At 43.5% G+C, this 23,442-nt stretch overlaps 1 protein-coding gene across 3 annotated transcripts in view; it reads left to right on the top strand.

Moving 5' to 3' along the window:
• Positions 1-23,442, top strand: part of LOC126162066 (fibronectin type-III domain-containing protein 3A) — a 323,114-nt gene that overhangs the window by 1,828 nt on the left and 297,844 nt on the right. Inside the window, exon 1 of one of the 3 annotated variants that reach the window (XM_049918329.1) lies at positions 1,324-1,375. The exons of 1 other annotated variant lie outside the window; for it this stretch is intronic. The gene's annotated coding sequence lies outside the window, so the exon portion shown is untranslated. Of the gene's footprint in view, positions 1-1,323; positions 1,376-23,442 lie in introns of those variants that run through there. One more of the 3 variants, XM_049918328.1, reaches the window with a different exon arrangement.

The following is a 23,442-nucleotide window of genomic DNA, read 5'->3' as shown; positions in this document are numbered from 1 at the left end:
TCATCGTCGAGGCTTTCCAAGAAAACACGTTCGTCGAGGGCATAAGGCTATTATCCTCATCTTTTATTCGTTTTTTCGTGCTCTCTGGGAGGGGGAGGAGGTCGACAATCCATGAGTTTCGTGATGAATGACGAAATAATTTTTTTATACTTCGCGATAGTTGGATCTAGGTATACTTGCTACTATTCAATGGCCATTTCATGTTCTGGCTTTCTTCAGATTGATGCTGAATTGATAGATCTACCCAGCGAAAACAGTTTGCACATTATTTAACGTCTGGATACACCCTTACTACCTCGAGCGTTAGGTCTAACTAGCCGTGGTAACTATGCTGGACATAGCACCGGAACACATTCACAAAATCTCTGTTAAAAAAAAAAACCTTCGAATTTTTACATGCTTGTTTGTTGACGCCTAGCATGAAAGTCTCTCTTAATGTTGTGACGTCTTAAAGCGGACATAAAAACACGCTGTAATGGTTGTGAAGTCCAACGATATTATCTGTTCAGAATTCCACAAATTGTAATGTTTTCGTGTACTGAACAGGCCCTTTGCAAAAGGACTGATTGCATTAACTGCTGACAACGGTCTTTTCTTCAGTCAGCTAAATGTGTGTCAAAGTATTATCTATATGGGTGGAATTCTGACTGCTAGTAACGTTCAGTGTTATTGAGGTAGAGAGGGATCGGTGTTAACGATCCTGCGAGATCGTTTCGTGTATGGTTATGTTAAGATTCTCTGGATCACTCCTGTCATATGTCACAATAATTCCTTCTGCAAAAACGCGGCAATTTGTGCAGTCCCATACCAGTTGATGAAGTAGATCTCCAATGTCTCATTTATCGACTGAAAAGGGGGGGGGGGGGGCAACTATAAACCAAAAGGAATCTCTTTCGTGGTGTATAAATCGTTTGTTGTCACCCGAACGGTAATTCAAAGCACGATTGACACAATTCCAGAGCTGGTTTGCTCTTTGCGGTCTTTGGGTTGCCATAACACTGAATATTGCAATATAGTTGTTCGCATACACTACACAACTTTACCATTTCGCGTAGTCTCCAAGTTCATTATTAGAACTTGGACACCATTGATTAACTTCGATTCCGTAACACATCATACGGTTTGGTTACTCATGAACTTTCGAACAGGTAGCGAATGTATGATAACGCGCTGCAGCTCTATGGAGGCTAGCAGTTGCAGGACGTGTCAGCGCTGAGCGAAAGGAAGGAGAGAGGCCGAAGGTTGAGCCTGTGTACGTGGCAACCCGCTGGATAGCAACAGCAACTGCTGCCGTGGCTGTCACAGCTTCCAGTCTCGCGCTGCGGCCTGCCGTGCGACCGAAAACTTCCATCTCTCGTGGCATATCGTGAGGAAGGTATGGCTCTGACAGGCAACTTCTTAACACACACAACATACTAACAAAAACAGGCACACAGGTACTATTTATGCACAAAAATGTACTCTGAGCGATTAAAAAGTTGTGATTCCGCATATCAGACTGGCATCTTCGAGGCTCATGTATCTGATAGACTCTGTATTAAGTATAAAAATTCCAAGATTTAAAGAATGTGTTGAGAATCAGAAAAAGGTGATTGCTAGTCACCAGTAGTTGAATCAGCTGTCGCGGATAGTGTCGCTTTTCTTGTCCTTGTAAGTTTACATGTGTGGTGGGACTGGTTGTTTTAGCCTCTGAGTAGTGCTGTCTTCATTCTAGGTTCGATCCTGCTACATTGATGGTTGCCCATCCAATAGCATGTCATAATATTCACAAATTCTCTGTCATACTGGTCATTATGGCGGAATTATAAATAAAGAGCACCACTTTCGGCGGATTCTAGATCACTGTTAGTTTCCTGTGTTTTATACTTTGTACAGTATACTTCCTGTTAGTCACCTACTTGTACCCATGCAGTCGTTCCAATCTTCTTTTTTTTCTGGAGTGGGGGAATGAGCCTGAGTGAGACATTCAAACAGTGGGGCATATAATGTTTACAAATATACGGTGCAGCGTTGCCGCTGATTGAAGTTCGTTCACATAATTTAAGATTAGCGTCACACTTACCTTCCCGCGTCTAACTGCACTGGTGAAGGTCTAGCTCCTCTCTTCTATATCTGACTGGTAATGGTTTGACTATACTGTCGTGCTGGACGATGTCATTGATGGGCATCCCATCTGTGCAAGTGCTGAAGAGCCCACCGTTTGCAGTGACATCGTTTGAACCTTACATTGTTGGTCGGTAGCAGGCTAGTCCTGATCTTTGTATTTCTAAGTAGGTTATTCGAATCTAATGATGATCCGCGATTAGTTTGTTGCTGTCTCTTGTTATAACACACTCCTAATTTTTTCCCTTATAACAGCCACACATTCTTGAGTCCCCTACACTAAATACATATATCTGAAGCTCATTTCTGTTCTTGTTTTTCGCAAGAGATTCCACCGTTGTTTAAATCATTTTATTAATCTCACTGATGCTGTGAGCTGCTACGCTGGATATTTCACTCAGTGATGAGTAGGTAATGACGCTTCAGATGCTGTGCAGTTCTCAGAGACGCCCCATACGTACTGATATTTCAGAACAACTTAAACCGTAAATCGTCGCTCGCGCGTATGAATCAGAACAGTAAATGACGAATACGAATTATTTATAGCACATGTTGACTAGATTAGCTCTGCTCACCACTAGTAATATACAAAACAAAAATACTGTAGTTAGAGACAGTAGCTTTTACTTACAAAAGCTTTCTTTCCTTTTGGATATTTCATCGATTAAATCGCCGCAAGTGTTAGGCATAGTTCGTAGAATACCAAAGTAACTTCAATAATCAAAGAAAAAAATTGTTTGTTTGTTGACTGGTAAACGCCAAAACATGCATTTCAGATCACCACTCCACTGATTTTTCTAATATTTTTATCATGATATCGTTTGCATTCAGGCACATTCATTAGAGATACATTATTTCATCTCAGCACGATAACATACTTTCCCACACTGATACCTCGTCGAAATGCCACTCTCGGAGTTTATTGGTATCATGTGTTTACATTAGTAGTATTCGCTCTCCTCGCACAGACGGCTCAAGTCCGCAAAGCGTGTGATGAAATACATCAAATGTTACAATTTGATGTAGGTTGATTCTTTCAAAGAAGAAGACAGCAACCACCCTCTATTAATACTGCCGTTTATTTAAGTAAATAGCGCCGTAACCGGTTTCGAACTGAGAAGTTGATCATCAGACGGCTGTTCACGAGATGCACTTTACATAATCGTCAGTTTTGTGAATCTTGTGAACCGCCGTCTGATGATGAATGACAGTATTTCCAATACTTTAAATGTGCGAATGGGTTGAATTGCAAACTTTCGTACAACTTAGATTCCGTAGTAGTATTTCCTTAGAATTGTTATTGTTACGCCAGTGGGTGGAAGTAGTCACCTCATTACTCCCCTATTTCGAATTTTGTCAGATAGACCAAGATAATGTGATTAGTCTTCGTCGCCTCTGCTCAAATATAGCCAACAATTCTCTGTACTGTTATTTTCTTCATCGTCTGGTGTACATCCAAATCCAGTGACATCCGTTTTATAGTAAACGCTTAATTAAGCGATTAGTTAATCAATATTTTTATATGAACTTTACATTAACCCTAGTTCAGGTCACTGAGGAGCCCAAAATAGTAATGTCAAACAGTTTTGTAATTATGCTCCAAGGCGTATATAGTTTGTATGACTAGGTTATAACAACATTAAACACGATGTGTTTCCTGTGCATTTTCTCATTTTTGAGCACACAGCATGGAGGACTACTAAATTTAGTTTTACACAACTCTTAAGATCCCTTTACAACGGCTTATTGCTTGTAAAAAGTAGGCGGAAGGGGGTGGGGGTCTTTATTCAACAACACTTGGACGTTGGCATCCTGTGTTCTTTGGCTTCCATGATGTAAGTCTCTCAGCTCGTGTGAATAATGAATTTGCGTTACGGACTTGCATATGCAGAGCGTTATGGTGGTAAGCATTCTTACAAACTTTTGATATTCTAGATTATGCTTAAACTGTTTATTAGTCCTGTAATTTTGCCACTTTACTAGTTTTTTTAAAATAATGCCCCAAGTTAACGTTGTCGTAATTGTGTATCCTTGTAGCACAATTAATAACTGACTGGTTATGTGATTCAAGACAGTCTCTGTACAAATATTTGGGCAACAGTGTCGAAACTACTAGTGTGTTTTTTATATTCGAACAAAAAATCATCAATGCCTGTATACCTGTACCAGTGAACCCGGTTATGTTTCGCTGTTGCCAAATATGTGTGGGAATTGCATATTCATCCTAGACTCCTCGCCCTCACCGCCACCTCCGTCTGCCGATCTCCTCCTTCCCCCTTCTCTTTGCCCTTCTTCTCCCCCTTCCCCCCCCCCTCTGTCCAGTTGCTCCTCCCCCCCCCCCCCCCCCCGTGTCCTCTTAACGGTCCTCTCTGACTTGAACCTTGTGTGTTGTTATTGCAAACGAAACCTTCATTGTGAATTGGAGTCGCTTAAAATCAATCGATAAATCGGTTGGGATCATTGGTATGTGGGTATGATATGGGGTATGAGATATACCTGTCCCGCTACTGGTGGTGGTGATAGTGCTTCGTTGACAGTATTTCCAATAACAGTTTTAATGTGCGTAGCCGTAAAGTCACCTTTCCTGTTGTCTGTATGTACAGAACAAGATATATGGGAGAAAGAATGTCTAATGGTTTACATGCCCTGCTACTGTAGCTGAAACTGACTGGAAGGAAGAAAATGAAGCCGCACATCTTCGCGGCGCAGCATTTTCTTTCTCGCTGTCGATTTTGAAAGAAAACCTGTGCGCTGTGTGCGGGTTTTTTTTAAGTTATAGCTTATGTCCGTCTGAATTTTCATTAGAGTATCATATAAAAATGAAGCAAATCGGGTTTTTCGAGAATTTTGGTAACAACGTCAAAAAACGAATTGTCTTTATATTGCAGTGTGGATATCCTTCTGTATTTACTGAGTTTTCAATTGATTTTAAACCAAGTAACAGCATAAACAAACTGAAACAGCGAACTATTGAACAAGTGATAACAAAACAGTTGGCAGTAAAATAATTTGGAACTGTTACCAATGTAAATTATACGCCGAACTCTGCAAGGTTGACGTTTAGAAAATTCCCAAGTATTCGTGTTTTAGAGAGTGCTGGCAGAGTAAAATTACGACGTGGTCTGGTGGAGTCATCTCCCTCCCGTGGTGATGTTCGAAGGGCGCTCCCCTTCGCGATGGATGGCGCCCGCGGCGACACAGCTGTGGGGGCGGCCGGCTTATTATGGTAGCCAGCCTCACACACTGGGGCTTTGTCTTTCGCGAGGCTGTACGACAGATAGGAACTGCGCTGACACAGACCTGTATGGAGATGGTACCGTGCGGGCGCGTGACATCCTGCCGTTAACATGTTCATGTCATTTCTGATTCACAACTGAGGGTCTAGGGGAATACCTACATCGCACGTTAACGGTTAGTTAATATCTTAACTGATGCAATAAGGTGACCTAGTGCCACATCACGTTATTTTTGTTTGTTTACATTTAACTCGCATTATGACGTAGTGTGTATGTATTGGACGCAGTAATTAAGGAAACATAAACGCAAATGGTTCAAATGGCTCTGAGCACTATGGGACTTAACTTCTGAGGTCATCAGTCCCCTAGAACTTAGAACTACTTAAACCTAACATCACACACATCCATGCCCTAGGCAGGATTCGGACCTGCGACGATAGCGGTCGCGCGGTTCCACACTGTAGCGCCTAGAACCGCTCGGCCACTCCGGCAGGCACGTAAACGCACAAAATACTCGGACAGTCTCACCATAATCCTTGTACCTCAACACGCGCACGTGTAATTTGGTGCAGTGAATTACAGAAGACACCCACATTGTGTTTGCGGTGACACGTAGGGTATTTTGTGTGCCAACATTTTCTCATTTTGACTACCTTTTCTTAATTCACATTTCATTCGACACCCATTTTTACGGTCTCAGAAATGCCGAAAGTACTTATCTCTACGTGTTTTATCCAAGTTTCAGCTACAGCACCATGTACGAGTCTGTAAGATTAATTAATTAAAAATGTTATATTGATTCTTGTTTTATCGGCTGTCAACTATTAGGTTAATTAGTTCAGATATCAGTTAGTGTCATGTGACAGGTATGCTGTTCATTTCAGCATAACTTCTGCACCGTAATCAACAGAGATTCGCCTTTTATCTGCGCATCTTTCCTTCCACTTTCTCTCCAAGTAAAAACTCGAGTCGTAAAATACGTACAGTCTTTCTCACTGTTGGCTTCATTATATTCATTAGCCTTGCTTTTCTTGTTGAATTCTTTTTTTCTTAATCAAGCAAACCATATTATCTTTAACAGTCTCCTGTAACATCACATTTCATAGGCTTCTAATAATTTCATTTTAGTCTTTCTCCATTGTCCATGTTTTACACCCACAAAAAGCCGTGCTTCACTTTCTGCTCTTGTTGTTTTTATTTTAGGATTTTAGCAGCAGTCTGTTTTTGTAGGAGGTCCGCTTACCTATGTAATGATTGCTACTAGCCATTTTTGTATTTTACTTGTTTATCTCTGCTACTTCTAGAGTAGTAAAATTGCGTTTTTCAAGTGGTAAGATTTATTTTGTTACTAGTTTCTCCAAACTAGTCGGAGCTTTCGGCTTTGAATTTCAGCTGGCAATTCATTATTAGTGGAATATGTTCATTGTTAATCTCGGGACCTTCATAGCTCCGGCAGGCTTTATTTTGATTCCTGAATGTTTGTTGTACCAAAATGTAGTCAGTCGGATACTTCTTTCATACCGCGGTATCATCCACACATGTTTCGTCCTCGAAGAGTCCCCGAAAAATGTATTCCCGACCACTAACTCGTGTCCAGCACAGAATATTCCTCCCTTGTCATTTCATTTACCGAAACCAAACATCGTTATTTGCTGTTCCTCACCTTCACCGAAAAATATACTCCAACCCCACTTTACGATTAAATTCTCGTCTCTTTTGAATATTTTGAGTTCATTAATGTTATACGCTTCTTCAGTTTCATTCTCATCTGTAGCTGTGATTGATATGTATGATTGTGATGTCTGTTGCATATCAATTCAGTTTCTCCATCAACGCCTTTCTCTGTTGGCTGCAGATAATCCTTAATAGCATTGTCAATTTCCTTATTCATTATTATTCCCAGCCCCTGTAAGAGCCTCCTCCAGCACAGGCCATGTGGGCCCAACGGCACCGACTGGCCGGCGTGTCATCCCCAGTCCACGGGCGTCACTGGATACGGATATGGAGGGACATGCGGGCAGCACACCACAAGAGCCATGTATATAGACCTAGAAATATTAGAAGGCTCTATTCTGACATTCTATTCTTGGCATTATACTTGTAGTTTTTCTCGTGACTTGAACTTCTGTCATTAAATGCCTTCTAGCTGAGGTTTTAACATTTCCGTCAATCCCCCCCGCGCTTCTGTTATACTTAATACTCGGTACCGCCCAGTCGTTGAATCTCATTTGGATCCCATGCACCTGAGTGGTATTAGCGTGTAAGTCTTTAGGTAGTGAAAGCGAGAATATATATGACGATTTATCCATATTGAGTGGCAATGCAAAGAATTCTGACCATCAAACGGAAAATTTGACTCAACGTGAGGAAATGGTTTACCGTTGTTCGTTGTTTATAACTCAAAGGTCCGTTTCAGTTACATAACTGCAGCATGTTTTATGAAGGACACAGAGTTATCACATGTGTTTGATGTGCGAAGCATTAGTGAAAAGATAAGTGTCGTACAGCTTTGCCATTTTATCCAACGTCCCGTTCCACTGTTAAAATGTCTCCCCTTCCAACACCTGGAATACTTTTGTCTATTTATTTCACAATGTTTTGAAAAATAAAGTGAATAGGAAAATCTACTGCAGCCAATATCGTTTCGTATCGTCTCTTATTTCAAAATGGTTCAAATGGCTCTGAGCACTATGGGACTTAACTTCTAAGGTCATCAGTCCCCTAGAACTTAGAACTACTTAAACCTAACTAACCTAAGGACATCACATACATCCATGCCCGAGGCGACTGTAGCATCCGCGTGGTTCCGGACTGAAGCGTCTAGAATCGCTCGGCCACAGCGGCCGGCTTCTCTTATTTCACAATGACCGGTTGCGACAGGATCTTATTGTCAGAATCAGATTTTCGGAAAGCTCTTATTAACGTGCTTACATGCTACCACTTCAATGAGAACGCCTTCCACTCGCAGGAAACATCACGATGGCTTGTGAAACACATACAAACAACATATAAAATATAATTGCAACAACTGTGTGCCGAGGAGTGGATGTGTACTAATAGAAAGTGCATTCAGGACTCCAGGAATGGACCACAGGCACAGAAATGTTATGTGCGTGGGCCAATGCTCTTTCTGTGTGTGCACATCCACTCCTGAGCATCCAGTGTTCTTTTTATGTGTATGACAAGCCAACGTGATATCGCTTCTTGGGCGTGGAAAGTGTTCTCGTTGTAGTGGCAGCATGTATGCATGTTAATAAGAATTTTCCGAAGGTCCGTTGTTGACAGGAAGAGTCTGTCGAAACCGGTCATTGTAAAATAAAATACCAAGCTATCTTGGCTGCAGAAGGTTTTCCTTTTCACCAATGATAGATCTCTCGCTGCGAACATGTACAGCCGGCCGGGGTGACCGAGCGGTTCTAGGTGCTTCAGTCCGGAACCGCGCTGCTGCTACGGTCGCAGGTTCGAATCCTGCCTCGGGCATGGATGTGTGTGATGTCCTTAGGTTAGTAAGGTTTAAATGGTTCTAAGGCTAGGGGACTGATGACCTCAGATGTTAATCCTGTAGTGCTTAGAGTTCCTCTTTGAAGGGGGGGGGGGGGCAGCGGAGGGTGGGAGAGGACAGGACAGGACAGGCCAGGCCTGCACTAGCCTTGTGAGACCAGCTGGGGAGGTTCTTGAATGAGAAGTTGTGGCTTCTAGGTCACGAAAGCCGACAACGGCCGGAAGAGCGACGTTCTGAACCCACGCCCCTCCATATCACATCTGAATGACGTTATTCGCGGAGGCTGATGTGACGATCGGTTGGTCCCGATTGGCCCATTAGGTTCAGAACGCGGAACTTTGTTTTGCTAGCAATCAACTGAATTCTGCCACTTGCTGAATTTGATCATTCAGTTTCATATCCAAACTCGCATTCGGGAGGACGACGGTTCAATCCCGCGTCCGGCCATCGTGATTTAGGTTTTCCGTGATTTCCCTAAATCGCTCCAGGCAAATGCCGGGATGGTTCCTTTCAAAGGGCACGGCCGACTTCCTTCCCTATCCTTCCCTAATCCGATGAGACCGATGACCTCGCTGTCTGGTCTCCTTCCCCAAAACAACCAACCAACCAATCATATCCAAACATCAAGGTAATTGTGAATCACTGATCTTGTAGTCACAGGACATTACTTCTTGAAGTTTGCTAAGAGCACAGTTTTACATTTATGAACGTTTAAATCAAGTTAAAAATCTTTCACCACTTCAAAATCTCATCAAGATCATACTGAATATCCGTGCAGATTTTTTTCAGACAGTACTTCGTTATAAATAACTGCAGCATCGGCAAAAACTCTGAGGTTACTGTTAACTTCGGTTGATACCACATACGGTGATACTTCCTTTAATAAGCGTTTGTGTGGTACTGAGTTAAGTTTTTTGGAAGTCAACAAATACTGCAGTCACCTGTCTTCCTGATCCAGTGTCTCAGTATAAATGGGAAGAGCGCAAGTTAGGTTTGGCGCGAAACACTGCGGCAATTGCACAGCCGTCAGAAAGGCGTGTGTATTTGAGGAGAGGGCGCGTGGCGCGGCAATTACGAGCCGTAGTGGTCGCTCCGCCGGCCTGAATGGCGCTGCGCTGCGTGCGGGTATCGATCGGCAGGGAGGGGCCCGCCCTAGCGGCCCGGCATGGCGCTACCCCCACTCCTCTCCTCTCCACTAGTGCGCTCTCCTTCCGGGCGGTACTCGCTCGTGATGCGGCGTAATTTTGTTACCCTGTAATGTCCCGCCATCACCAGAGCCACTCTAGACACAGGACATGTTCAAACATCACGGCCACTTAGGAGCACATACACCACCCCCTTTGGGAAGTGGTCTTCCTCCCTCAGCGGAGCTCGCCCGACATGTCGGCTGGGAATGAGAAATATTACTTCGATATCCCAAATGGGACGGTTCTTTCTCAATTGACCATAATAGTATCCTTCTATTCTGAATTACGGTCTTGTTGCATCTAACGTATGCCGACTCTACAGCAGTACTCCGCAAACCACCTTATGCCGCCCTCACTCGGCACGTGAGAGCGAACGTGGAAGTGGAACTGATCGACTTTTTTTTTGTAACATTCGATCGTGGAATTTCACGTTGCGAAGAATTCAAACGCGTAAAATGTAGAATCTGAGATGCCAGATTTTTACTTCGTGGAGAGGAACGTGGACAGTGAGATGAGATGCAAGGCCGCTTTCACGTAAAGAGCAGACTATAGGAGATAATATAAAATAGGGTTTTGACGTTCGCAGTTGAAGCCAGCATTTAATGAATTTTATAACTCCCGTACTGTGAATATATGCTATTTCGAAGCACTGACACTTCGATAATCTCTCTAAATCGCGTCGTTTTTGATAAGATTTTCAATAATTTAATTATGGGAGACGACACATTATCGGTTAGTCTTCTTGTATTTGGTGCTTTGCATACTATAACTGGCGAGCTATGGGAGAACGCCATTTCAAGGCACTGGCGCATTTTAGATTCATCAAAAACGCGTCATTTTTTGTAAGATTTATTACATAGTTTCAACATTGCAGCCCAGTCAGCAATCATGATTACCTAATATATAAGCAACTATCAGCCTCGATTGCGGCAAAGAAACCAACCTTTACCTAGGTTTCAGCCCAAATAATTGAGCCTTCTTCAGAAGATATACCTGAATCTATAATCTAAGAGGGCATGGTCTATACATAAAAGGTCTAGGTGAAGGTTGGTTTCATTACCGCAATCGAGACTGATAGTTTCTTATATATAAGATTTATTATAATTTGTCAGTTACTGACATATCGGTTGTTTAAGTGTTTAGAACACACTAAGATAAAAGGCAGACTTCGGCTGTTATAGTGTGGTAGACAGAGGTGCGGATTCTGGTTCGAAAGCGTGCTAGTTAGCAACCTGCGTAGTGCTGTTTTATACACTTTCGTTTTCAAAAAAAATCTCTTACTTCAATATTTTGATAGCAGTATGTTCTGTAATATTAGAAATGAGTTTGTTCGATTTTGTGAACGTGCCAGGGGTCATGGACCAATGAATTGCAACACTGCTCTGTCACTTCAGTTTTTATTTATTTACTAACCCAAAATATTTTTAGAATTATGGGATACGTCAGTCATGTATAAATATTTATGTATACTAACTGTCTGTCTCTCTCTCTCTCTCTCTCTCTCACACAGTACAAAATATTTGTAAATAACATTACAATAACCAATAAATAAATGACCTTTTTTCTTCTTTATGTACAAGAGAGAACGAATTATATGCAACAGGAAATTTTACTCTTTCATGTTTCAAGTCTTTTTTACATCATATGTTCTAAAATTCTGCTGCTGAGGTCTAATAAGAAAGCCCTTAAGGTTTTACTAAAATGTGACAATGGTGAAATATTTCACGTTATGTGGAAGACTGTTGTCTGTCTGTATCGCATTATTCGTGATCGAAGTTTTTAAAAGCTGATGTCGTTACTGAGTGGCACGAGACTTTTCTTTTTGTCTTGTCAAGTGTTCATGAATCTTGAATTTTTTCTTTGTGTATACTCCACACAGAATAACATGGCAAGCATATGGACAAGGGAGTAGTATATGAGCGTTTTAGTAGACCTAACTTCGCAATTTTACGCACGGGAGAGTGCTGCGATCGCAAATCACAGTGAGAAGCACGTTCCGTTTGATGTTGCAGCTCGTTTCTGAACGTGCACCAACCACGATGGGAAACATGCCCCGTTATGACGGCTGTACGGTATATGGCGAAGGGTAATTCAGGTACAGTTGCAATTCCCCGCTGCCCCCATTCCTGATTCTTTCGCGATTGGTTCGCAGGAAGAACGGCTGTACGTAAGCTGAAATTTTTACATTCATTCGCGACATGTATAGGAGAGAAACTAATTGGTTGCTTGACTGTTCTCAGAACGCTCGCACTCGTAACTGTAACTTAAAACATCACTCGTGAGGCGCCTGCCACTGGAATTCGATGAGCATATTCATAACGCACTCGCGCGTATTAAGCAAACCTGTGTCGAAAAACTCTGAGCTCTTTGACGGATCTCCTCGATATCTTCTATTAATCCCTGGTACGAGTACCAAACAGACGAGCAATTTTCGGCCGAATGCGTGGTGTCCACGTCATGTTTTTCGTAGATGAACTACATCTACCTCAGCATACTTCCGGTGAATCTCAGCATGGCATCTGCTTTTGCTACGAGTGTGCAAGAAGTTGTTTGGTTTTCTTGGGCTGCGGAATGAGGAGTGAAAGTAAGGTCTGCTTTCGAGGCTTTTTATACTAATAATGTAAATACAAATGCTTTGAACTCTCACTAACCGTTGCGAAATTTTGGCGACAGCCTTGTTTTCGTTTTTCTGTTTGTGTGAGAACGATGAGGCTAATTCCAACGTGAATTTAGATATCTCTGCCTGTTCTCTATTAACCCGAGTAAAGGTTACACGAAAGTGAGAAGCAGTTAGTTACTTCAGCCAAACACTTTATTAATTGTAAGTGTTCCTCAGTCGGAGAACATTCATGGGGCCGTCCTGTGCCGATTTAATATTTGGCCTGTTCCGAATGCATCACTCGGCACACAGATAATTGTGCTGAAACATCCGAAGTAAATGTTACGTATCTGTAACAGTTGCCATACACTATAGAATAACGTACGGGGACTTCAACGTAATTCCCACTTTAAATGAGATAATTGGCTCTCTTTCTCTTTTATATTTAAATTGAAAAAAGTCTTATCAGTGGTTGTAACATCACAACTTAGCCTAGCACGTAAAAACTTAGATTAAGCGAAGAGCTATGGTTTATTGTACAGCAAAGAACATAGGACTTGGGTAGAATTGTTTCATGAACTTCCGGAATTTTCTTTTCCTGAGCTGTAGAGCCAAAAGTAATTCCAGCCAATGTAGTATCTGTAGTAGAAACACTTTTCGTAGAAGTATTTTCAGCGAACAATATTGTCGAGTCGGTGGAGAATGCTCGTCCATTGTTCTGAAGCCGTGAACACACGCACTCTTCGAGGAGATTGTATTTAGGAAACGTCTGGTAGTTAGGACTCTAGAACGGTGAAGAACTGCCTCATAATCCATGAACTTTCTCCAAACGTGTACGGATAATTTTCCTTACTTCAGCCCGTTGTTTCTGAACAGCCAGCTTTCCTTACTTGTTTTACGAGTTTTACAGTGTTACTCTGCAAACTGTTGAGATTCCCGTCGTGCTTTTCTGGATCGTGGTACTGCCTCACACGAGATGTACTACTATAGCCATTAGACGCAGGCCAATGTGTATAGTACACTGAAGAGGCCACTTCGTGTTATATTTTCCTGTTCCATTCGCAAACGGAGTGAGAAGAATTTACGCCTCGGCACAAGCCACAATCTCTTGGCTGTGTCGCGTAAGGACTAGAATTACAACCTCTAGACTGAGTGCCAATGTTTTGGCACAGGGCTGCCATACTATACTGACCTCTTGCTTGCTCTCTGTCTTCAAAGACCGTCGCTGAAATGATCATTGTGTGTGTCATCACAAAATAACATTCAAAATCCTGCGTGGTTGACAAAGATATGAATTGTCTTGCTCAAGACGTGAACCAGGACGAATATTAACAGGCTCTCTTGGAGCGTCAGGTTCACCCCATATCACAGAAAACTGCATCGAAACCAGTCTTCACTGGACCTCTCATGTAGTTGCCTCTCCCCTGGGGGCGAGGATTGGGAAGTAGCCCAGTGTTTGCCTCAACGTGTGCGATAGGCCGCCTATAGCAGAGTCGACGCCGACAGTTGCTGTAGGTTACGTTGGCTACTTCGCGCGGGTACCTCATCTAGTACGTAACAGACTTTGTATACGTCTGTATGTCAACGTTTGAGTTTTGTCGCAGCTCTGTATTACCCGACCACAATATTATTGCTCGTGACCTACCGTGGCAGTTATAGAAGACACCGGGACTCTCGAGAAATACGGGTCCCCGCAACGAACTTGCGACGTCACGCCAGGCGGCTTGTCCGCTACACTTCGCAAACTCTCGGCTTCATGCAGTGTCCACCGGGAATCAGTTGACGTTATTGAAAGGATACGCGCTAAAGGCCTTAACTTTTTCGTATACTATCCAGAGCGTGCTATCATTTGTAAACAGGCAGTGAAGAATTATTAAACTCAATCGTTACTGGGTCCTCGCCGGAGACTGCTGCTGGCAGTCGTAAGACCTGCGGTGTCACGTGCCGTGACGTAAGCGCCATGGCCTGTCCTTCCCGTGGGTCTCGCGGAAACATGCGGTTCAAATGGCTCTGAGCACTATGGGACTTAACATCTATGGTCATCAGTCCCCTAGAACTTAGAACTACTTAAACCTAACTAACCTAAGCACAACACACAACACCCAGTCATCACGAGGCAGAGAAAATCCCTGACCCCGCCGGGAATCGAACCCGGGAACCCGGGCGTGGGAAGCGAGAACGCTACCGCACGACCACGAGCTGCGGACGGAAACATCCGGTGACGTTACAGTAAACGAATGTAGCGGTGACTAAGGAAAATGCATCGCTTTGTGAATGATTTCAATACAGTTATACATGATTATCTTTCAAAAGGTTCGGCGTGTTCTCGTGAAATATAACGATAAATATGATAAGCTGACCGAAACGCCCTCACTGCCGGCTGCAATTATATTGTGGCCGACTAATTGACGACTATTGTTTTCGCTTGAAGCCATTTGCGCTTCATAGCTGAAAGCAGCGCTGACGGCTGTCAGAGAATTTGTTTCGCCAACTCTATTGTAGAAACCACGCTCGTGCTAGCAGTGTACCAGACCAACGATGGGTAATACGCCAAGCAGATTCGATCCTGGGCTGCCTCAAGTCCCAGTCTCGCAAACTTGATCGCTATGCGTTAAGCTTAACATCTACAAACATACTCCGTTAGTCACCTTACATACAGTACATGGCGGATGATACCCAGTACATCTACACACACACACACACACACACACACACACACACACACACACACACACACACACTCCGCAAACCACTTTATGCTGCATGGCGCACAGTGCCTTGTACCAGTACTCTTCTGTTTCACTCGCAAATAAAGAGAGAGAGAAACGAGTTCCTAAAAGCCTCCTTACGAGCCCTAATTTCTCGCGTCTTATCTTCAAGGGCCTTACGTGAAATGTGCATTGCCGGCAGTAGAAACGTCCTGCAGCCATGTTGGGTAGCCCCACGGTCAGAGGCGGCTTGCCACGGTTAGCGCGGCTCCCCCCGTCGGAGGTTCTGTGGGTCTGTGTGTTGTCCTTAGCGTAAGTTAAAGTGAGATTAAGTAGTGTGTAAGCCTACGGACCGATGGCCTCAGCAGTTTGGTCCCATAAGAACTTACCACAAATTAAAAGAAAAAAAATAATCTTTCTGCAGTCGGCCTCAAATGGTGGTTCTGTAAATCTGCGCAATAATCCTTGCGGAAAAAGCGATTGTCTTCCCTCCAGGGATTCCCGTTTGAATGCCTAAAGCATCTCTTTAATAGTTGCATGCTGACCAAAGCTACCGGTTACAAATGTAGCGGCTGACCTCTAAATTACTTCGATGTCTTCCTTTAATCCGACCCGGTGGGGATCCCAAACACTCGAACGGTACTGAACAACGGGTCGCACTAGCGCTCTGTACGCTGTACCCTTTATGGATGAGCTACACTTTCCCAAAATTCTCCCAATGAAACGAAGTCGAGCATTCGCCTTGCCTTCTGCCATCCTGATATGTTACCTAACTGTTAGTCGTTCCTTTTACTTTTATGCCCGCAAAGGGAGCGAGGAAAAAATGCTTTCGTAGGTGCCCTTACTTCTCGCTTCTTGCCTTCTGGGTCCTTACGCGAGATGTGTGTTGGTGGCGTTAGGATCGTTCTGCAGTATGTCGCAAATGCCTGTTCTCTAAACTTTCTCAATAGTATTTCGCGAATGGAACGCCTTTTACCATTCAGGGATTCCTATTTTAGACCACGGAGCATTTTTTAATATTCACGTTTTGATGGAACCCACCGGAAACAAACTTAGCGGCATGCCTCTGAATTGCTTCAGCGCCTCCCTTTAGAGCCCACTTTGGTAGGATCCCAAACAATCGAGCAGTACTCTAGAATGAGTCGCACAAATGTTCTGTACGCAGTCATCTTCATCGATAAGCTGGTGACCTATAAAGCGTGTACAGTAGAAATTTGATACCTGAAAAGGTCGAGGAAAGGTGCACAAATTCCTCTGTCCGAACTCCAACTGGTAGGCAGAAGATCTGAGGACTCATACGTGTTGTGAGAGAAAGAGGACTGGAGATGCTCAATCAAGAACTGCAATATTAATATTTTTAGGATCGAAAGTGATTAAATTTTTTCTGTTGAACGCAGTCACAATGTTTTTACTTACGACTAGGTCTACGGAAACTACAATGAAAAACATAAGAACCAAGTTACAAAAAAGGAATTACATAATGTTTTCTTTACAGTTGATAATGCATATTTTGAAAATATAAAAAAAATATGGTCCATACTAGCGGATCAGCAGATTTGTGGTACGAGTGGTGTCAACTGAGTTAAAGGCCAGTAGTACGAAAGTATGTAGGTGAAGTAAACTCTACGTAGCTCTTCCTCCCGTTCATAGCGCTATATTCGCGTGTCCTCTGTATGTGACTTCAAAAATGAGAACAATTTTCTTTATAATAGTAATAATAATAATTATTATTATTATTATTATTATTATTATTATTATTATTATTATTATTATTATTATTATTCTGCATGTTATTTACATTATTAGCAAGTGGAAGAGGGATTAGCATTATAAAATAGTATAGTAAGTTATTCCTTAAGAGGGCAGAGTACCATCATATACCTTATGCAATAACAAAAAGAATTTTTAAAGTGACAATGCGTAAATCAGTTTTTCATATTGGGACAGAGTACGCATCATAAATGAAAGAAAAGCAAGATTTAACCGTTAAAACAACTAGAACCAGTGCAATATGGGTATGAAACATGGCATATCGTAGAACTTTGTGTAGACTATTGTTGTCGCTCGTCTTTGGTACGAACATATTTACATTGCTGGTCACTTGCGTGGTGGAGTCGACGCGACTCGGACTCCGCGGTAACACCACCTCACAGCGGACTTACTGAACGTCTCCGGCGGAAGAGAACTCTCAGGTGGAAGTTGTCCGTGGCCCGTGGCTTAGCGAGCATGTAGTTTCCACGAATACTGGGCGAAAACGCAAATTTCATACTTTTGTTGTTTTCTTAAAGGGCACATTTTTTCACTGGGCGCGCTTTCGCGTATTCAGATGCGGCATACTGTCCTAGAATTTTTCTAGTAAACCGAAATAATCATCCGCGTTTCCTACAACTGACTTAATGTGCTCGTAACCATTTCATATCGCTTTGCAACGTTACACCTAGATACGCGGGAAGGTCCCCGCTCCAAAACCGATAATGTTGTGAATAAAAAGACGCTCTGGTAATAAATACCAAGACTGATGAAGCACTACAGCTTTTAAATATCATTTAAAAGCTGCAGTACTTCATCAGTCTGGGTATTTATTAACAGAGCGACTATTTTTTATTTTTTATGAAATTTATTGGGTATGAAAATTAGACCGCGATCTAGGTTTCCGTCGTCATCCTCAGAACACGTGAGACGGGTGTTCAGGTGGGTCCTTAAGATGTTTCACAGAGCTAAGGAGCTCAGTATTGTCAGGACCATGTCCAATCTTACTTCCGCCGCCCTTTCGCCGATCACTTTTAGATCAGGAGTGGTTGCTGTTAAGTGGGCCCTGGCGTTGCTGGCGCGCAACAGCTGTGTCCGGCCGGGCGCCGTGGGAGCGGCGGCTGAATGGCCGCTATTCATCGCCGACGCTGGCACACAGTGCAGTGCAGCGGCGAGCGGGGTCCGGCGCGGCCGGCGGCAGCCGGAACAGGATGTTGGCGCGGATAGCGCTCGCGACTTCCTCTGGTGCGCTCTATCTCGCGCCTTGTTACATCGCAGCCGCAGCCTCGCTGCACGCGCTGCCCTCGTGCTGGACCGTCCCCTCTGCACAGTCGGCCACATCGACAAGACTTAACAATGCAATGTTCACACTGACACAGGACGATTTTCTGATACTTACAAAATGTGAAGGTCGTGTCCGGGCATTAGTTACCTAAAGCACGACGAAATTCGAAAAAAAGAAAAGACTCCGAAAATTAGATTTCCTACCTACCAAACCAATTTGGGCCATTACTACAACTGCTGGTAACTGAGTGCGTTGCGCAAAAGTCTACTAATCCTATAGTTACTGGTTCGAATATTGTTGGTAGCAATTTGTTACTATTATTTAAAATTCCTGTCCATTAACAAATGGAGACGTCGATTAAAACAATAAATTAAATTTTTTTTAAATTGTATATTTTTCTTGTTAATTGTTAATCACATTAAAGTGAGAGTACTCACAATGAACTAAAATCCGAACCATGAAACAGAGTATAAGATACGTTTTGGTCTTTATTTTTTTTAGACTGAAGCGTATTGTACACAGGGTTATTCCTAATATTGTTAAAAAAACCGGAGCGACTTAGATGATGCCGAGACAAGTAATTTAATAGAAGACATATGGGTCCGCGAATACCCCAAAAGCTGATGACAAGTGTTGAACATGTGACGTCGCCGGATGGCGTACCTCCCCGCGCGTGCAGTGTGTGGGCTTGTCGATCGTACACTCGCTGGTAGTGAGCAGTGCTACACAGCGCTCCGCTAGGCTGCTCGATTCATCGTAGGCTTGTTACCACTACCATTTCCGCCCCTGGTAGCTGAGTGGTCAGCGCGACGGAATGTCATACTTAAAGGCCCGGGTTCGATTCCCGGCTGGGTCGGAGATTTTCTCCGCTCAGGGACTGGGTGTTGTGTTGTCCTTATCATTTCATCCCCATGGACACGCAAGTCGCCGAAGTGGCGTCAACTCGAAAGACTTGGACCAGGCGAATGGTCTCCCCAACGGGAGGCCCTAGCCACACGGCATTTCTATTTTACCACTACCACGAACTCTGCCATACTACATTGGATAAGGCAAGAATGAATGCAAAGTACCCTTTTGGAGGAATGTGTAGAAGTGCGCCCACCAGTGAAGGAAGGAAGGATCGACAAGCCCAACCACTCCACACGCGGGGAGGTACGTCATCTATCAGATGTTCTACAGTTGTCATCTATTTTGCGTTATATCCCGAAATTTGCGGCTCCTTGTCTTATATCAAATTACTTGTCTCAGCGTAATCTACGTCGCTTTGAGATGTTCTAAACATTAACAAGAATCACCCTGTATATTTCATTTCTTAGGGGTTGTAGTTGTGGGTAATGGATTGTGGGTTACAGGTTATTTGTGATGGGTTGTCATCAGATATGGGTTTTGAGTTAAGAGTATTCCACTATGCACTGTGGGTTATTGGTTATGCTTTAGCATATCTATCCTATTTTAATTTATTTTCATAGTCATTAAGAGTAGAAAGATGTTATTTGAGTTCAAAAAATTGATTCAATATTTATTAATATTTTCATTTGTTAAAAAAACACGGAATTTAAATAAAGTTGCTGCCAACAAGATTCAAACCAACGATTTTACGACTATTTGACGTCAACGCTAACACTCGCCCACCAGCCATTATATTAATAACCAATAAACGTTACGTATGTAACGTCGGTTGGAAATCTAATTTTCAAGGGCGATTTTTTTCGAACGCTTCTAGAACTGTTCACGTGCCAGAAGTATGAAGAAAACTGAAGAGAACCAGTCTGTAAGGTCTCTTGTTATTGCGTAGCTTTCTTGTAAAACAAAAAAAAAGAAACAAAAACAGAGAGCGATCTATAGCCTATAGGTTGTGACTTAAGCTCGGTACATTTGGTGGAATGAGGTTTTAGTTAATCAACGATAAAAGAAGTATTCAGTGCTCATCTGCTGCTACTCTAAATTATTCAAGACTCTACAAGTTTTTATCATAAAGTGTGTTAAGGTGAATAATTGAACTGTCACAAATATTGGTGTTTTCCCGGTGTAGCGACTAATTTAAAAAATCCGACTGCAGAGAGGTCTCCTTGAGAGCTGATGCCAGGTGCTGAACGGTCCCGTCTAATTACTGTTCCGGAACTGTGTGTCCTCGGCGCGTCGTGTTTTGAGCCTGTCGGCGGAAGGATTCCCTTGTCCGCCAGTACAAGGCGGAAGCGAAGTCGTCCGTGGTTGACAGTGTTCCCTATTGACAGTTGTCGACTTCACTGGCAGGCGTACGACGCGTTGAAGGAAGTAGCGCGGAAGCAGAAAGACTTGCGGGTTCGTGAGCGCCATGCGGAAGTTGCCGCACGGACCTGAAAGAAAGCCGTGTGTGTGTGTGTGTGTGTGTGTGTGTGTGTGTGTGTGTGTGTGTGTGTGATGGCGACCTCTGGATGTGTTTGTTGCGTCCCTCTTCCTCGGCACACAATAGGAGTAGATTATAAAAGTAACGACAATTTTAACCCTGTCTCGCGGGCCAAAGCGAGACCAGCGACACTATTTAGACCGATTTAATAGTGCATTAGTACAGACTACTCATGCAGTTCGGCCAATACACATTTCCGAGTAAATATGCAGATTCAGTGGTCGCGTAATTTGTCTCGCACGCTCACACCACGAAGAACGCGTGTATTGTGACCGCAAGTAGGACTTTGCGTGCGACTTAAGCTATGAGGACGGACGAAAAGCACGTTCGGTAACACTTGATCGGGCATGGCTGAAAGGTGGAATGCTTCGCCGTGTCCGTCGTTTCCGCCGTGGCGTGCGGCGATCTATGGGCAGCTCGTGTGGACCTGCGGACGCTGTGGAGCCGGCAGCGGCGCTTCCGTTTTCCTCGGCGCCTAAGTATAGCGGCCTCCGTTTCGCCACGCTATTTCAGGACCTCCTACCCGTGGCCCGCCCCACGCTGTTTCTACCCGCCGCTGTCCCTATGATGGAGGTATTACGTCAGTGAATCGTCAGAGCATCCAAAGTAATTCACCTATTATATCGTTTTATAGAGAACCACAATCTCTTCTGGAAAGATCAACGTGGATCTCTCGGTGATCTTGCGAAACTCAGCCTGCTCTGTTCCCTTCTGATATCCATAGAGCTGTAGACAACGGCGCTCAGGTGATGCCGTGTTTCTCGACTTCAGGAAGGCATTTGACTTCGTCTCGCAATGCCTGTTAGTGAAAACAATACGAGCGTAACGAGTATCGGACCAGATTTGCGACTGGATTCAAGACTTCCTTACAGACAGAACCCGACAAGTCGATCTTAACGAAACAGTTTACAGATGTTAAGGTAAAATCCGGGGCCACCAAGGAAGTGTGGTAGTACTGTTACTGTCTACAATACATATAAACGATCCAGTAGAAAGCATCGGAAGCTCTTTAAGACTATCCGCAGGTGATGCGGTTGTCTATAGCAAAGTAGCAACGCCAGAAGGCAATATCGATTTGCAGAATGACCTGCAGGAGACTGATGAATGGTGTTGGCTCTGGAAGTTGACCCTGGACGTAAATACATGTAACATATTGCAAAGGAAAAAAAGTCCACTACTGTACAACTGCACTGTTGATAACAAATTGGTGGTAGTTGAATCTACGGTAAAGTATCTACAAGTAGCTATCCAGAGCAGACTTGGGTGGAATGACAAAATCAAACAAATAGCGAGAAATCAGATGCGAGACTGAGATTCGTAGGAAGAATCTTGAGGAAATTAAGTCATCCACGAAGGAAGTGGCTTACAAGACTTGTGTTCGGTTGTATCTTGAGCATCGTTCATCAGTGTAGGATCCTTACCAAATAGGGCTGGTGGAAGAGATAGAGAGCGTTAACGAGACGCTCAACAAACTCCAGTGGCAAACACTGTAAGAGGTGCATCACGAAGAGATATACTGTTGAAATGAGAGAGGATACTGTCCGGAGAGAGTCGGTCAACACAGATATTACTTCCTTCCACAATGACCGCATTCCTCGCGCAATGACCACGATGAGAAAATAAAAGATATTTAATAATTTTTTTCATAATGTGGGGCCACAGTCATAATATATTTCTTTTTAAGTCAGTACCGCCATTAGACTTTATTATTTGCAGTGTTACATTTACGCGATCATGATTTTGGCTTCAAAGTACCATTATCAAGTGTTTTAAGTGTTATACAGTGCCTAAGATGGCATACTGTTGTATTTAAAATACACTACTAGACACATTGTCTATGGATCGACATTTCTGGTAAACCCTACTGGTTTGTTTTATCACTAATCATACCATCTGGACTCAAGATGCTGACGAATAGTAAGTGGCATAGAGACCCTATAGGCTAATCATAGCAACAACAGTAATGGTATATCTATTCCGGTACTGTTGTTGCTGAGATTAGCCTATAGGGTATATATATTCCACTGTCAGAGGTATCAGGAAGATTTTCGCTTACAACTTTAGACCCGGTTTTTTCCGGACCAGGGTCACTTATCTCAAATTGATAGTTTCCCCTCTCCATCGTCCCGGAAAGTTTGTAACATCTTGGAATGCTTTGTATCGCTTGAGCCTTGTCCCGCAGTGACGCAGGGTCAGCAGTCGTTAATCGGATTTGGCATGTTAATGGTTAAGGGGTGGCCGTTGCCCTTCCTGCCGCCACCCCGTACCCCCCCCCCCCCCCCCCAGGACGGAATTAGTGTACCCCAACTGTCTGCGTCCAGTGTAATCCATGGAATAGTGCGAAAGTGTTCAGATGTCTGTGAGCCCTGTAACTGAGGCGGAACATGGGGACTAGCCCGGTATTCACCTAGCGGGATGTGGACAACGGCCTAAAAACCACATCCAGGCTGGTCGGCACATCGGCCCTCGTCGTTAATCCACCGGGCGGATTCGATCCGGGGCCGGCTTGACTACCCGAGTCCAGGAAGCAGCGCGTTAGCGCACTCGGCTACCCTGGCGGGTTTTGTATCATCTGGAATCACTGTGTATAATTATCGGTTCCTTTATTCCATACATGACGGTAAGTACTTTCTTAAATAAAGGTCTCTCTTGGCACAGATATTTTGGTCAAGTAACAGATTCGAATT

Source organism: Schistocerca cancellata, chromosome 2 (genome assembly GCF_023864275.1).
Source record: "Schistocerca cancellata isolate TAMUIC-IGC-003103 chromosome 2, iqSchCanc2.1, whole genome shotgun sequence".
NCBI classification, from domain to species: Eukaryota; Metazoa; Arthropoda; class Insecta; order Orthoptera; family Acrididae; genus Schistocerca; species Schistocerca cancellata.
This window is presented reverse-complemented; position numbering and strand designations above follow the sequence as displayed.